Below are 1,855 nucleotides of genomic sequence, written 5' to 3'. Positions count from 1 at the left end.
AAAAAAAAAAAAAAAAAAAAAAAAAAAAAAAAAAAAAAAAAAGAAAGGAAAGATTTAAATATTCCAAAAGAATCCCAGAAAGAGAATAAAACAGAAGTAGTGAACAGAAAACAAAAAGGTCATCCATCTCAAATTCAACAATTTTATTAAATATAAATTGTCTAAACACCAATTGAAGACAGATATTTTCAGACTGGATAAAAATAAGACCCAACTACATGTAGTCTGTAAGAAACACATTTTAAATGCAATAATATAGATATATTTAAAGTAACATGATAGAAAAAGGTAAAGCCCGAAAACACTAATCAAAAGAAACTTGAGTGCCTTATTTTTAGACAAAGTAGACTTCAGAAAACAGAAAATTATCAGAGATAAAAAAGTACATTACATAATGATAAGAGAGTAAATGCATCAAGAAGACATAATACTAAATGTGTATGTATCTAACAACAGAGCTTTAAAATGTATGAAGCAAAAGCTGACAGAACTGAAGTGAATTGGACAAATCCGCAATTAGACTTGAAAACATCACAGGACCATTAATCCTAATGAAATCTTGACCTCAGTTTGTCCCAGGCCTGTTTTGGCCTCAGTTGACTCTCTCCGTGCCTCTGGTTCCACAAAGGAATAACCCCGCCCCAGAGAGTTTAGGGTAACTGTGAAAGTGTGTTCTGTGAGGAGCCCACCCCAACCAGATGTGAGACTGTGAGCATGGCCAAACATTAGATACTTGTTGAAATTTTAGGGAAAATCAATAGGAATTTTCCAGCAATGTCTCTCTGGGAAATTCAAGGATGCTCAAACACGGCATTAAGAGTTTGTTGTGGACAGGTATCATTTTGCATCTATCATCCATTCTCTCACTTCTGATAAGTGTCCCAATTTTGCTTAAAAAAAAAAAAAAAAAAAACTCTAAATACCCCTAGCTTAAGCCACAATTAAGCCAATATGAATATTTCATCCTCCTGACTCCAGTGATTGGTCAGAGACAGGCACACAACTTAGCCAGAGCCAATGAGATCCAAGGTTATTCTTTCTGGGGCATCTGGGAAAGGGAGATTCCTCTCTCCTCTTTGGGCACCACCAGAAAACATGATGTTCATTCAGCCAGATGGTCTTTTTGATATCATGAGGGAAAGCCTAGAAATATACTGTGTAAAGGCTGAGGGCAAAGCCTACATGTGGAAGGCAGAGTAGAAGGACATACAGAAAAGGGTCTTGATTGTTTTGAGCCTTTGGTTCAAGCCTTATCTAAAGACAGACAGCTCTGGTAATTTCTGTCATGCAAAGGAATAAATTTTTCCATTTTTCCTTTTTTTTTTCTTGCTTACAGTAGTTGGCATAATAGTTTGGGTTTTCTGTTGTGAATGACATTCACAACATAGAGTCCTGACTAACGCAAGGTTTACTCTCACCTCTTCATCCTCTCTAAACCTCATATCTATCTTTCTCCAAAAATAAAAACAAAAGTGATGTGCAGCAAGTGTTTTTATGTTTAATACTGGATAGTATCTTTTTTTTTTTTTTGAGATGAAATTTCACTCTTGTTGCCCAAGCTGGAGTGCAATGGCGCAATCTCAGCTCACTGTAACCTCTTGGATTCAAGTGACTCTCGCACCTCAGCCTCCTGAGTAGCCAGGACTACAGGCATGCACCACCATGCTCGGCTAATTTTGTATTTTTAGTAGAGATGGGGTTTCACCATGTTGGCCAGGCTGGTTTTGAACTCCTGACCTCAGGTGATCTGCCCACCTGGACCTCCCAAAGTGCTGGGATTATAGGCGTGAGCCACCGTGCTCAGCCTGAATAGTATCTTTACTTGTAGAAAATAATATGCAAACACGTTAAAAGA

Source organism: Cebus imitator, unplaced genomic scaffold (genome assembly GCF_001604975.1).
Source record: "Cebus imitator isolate Cc_AM_T3 unplaced genomic scaffold, Cebus_imitator-1.0 Scaffold111, whole genome shotgun sequence".
NCBI lineage: Eukaryota > Metazoa > Chordata > Mammalia > Primates > Cebidae > Cebus > Cebus imitator.
This window is presented reverse-complemented; position numbering follows the sequence as displayed.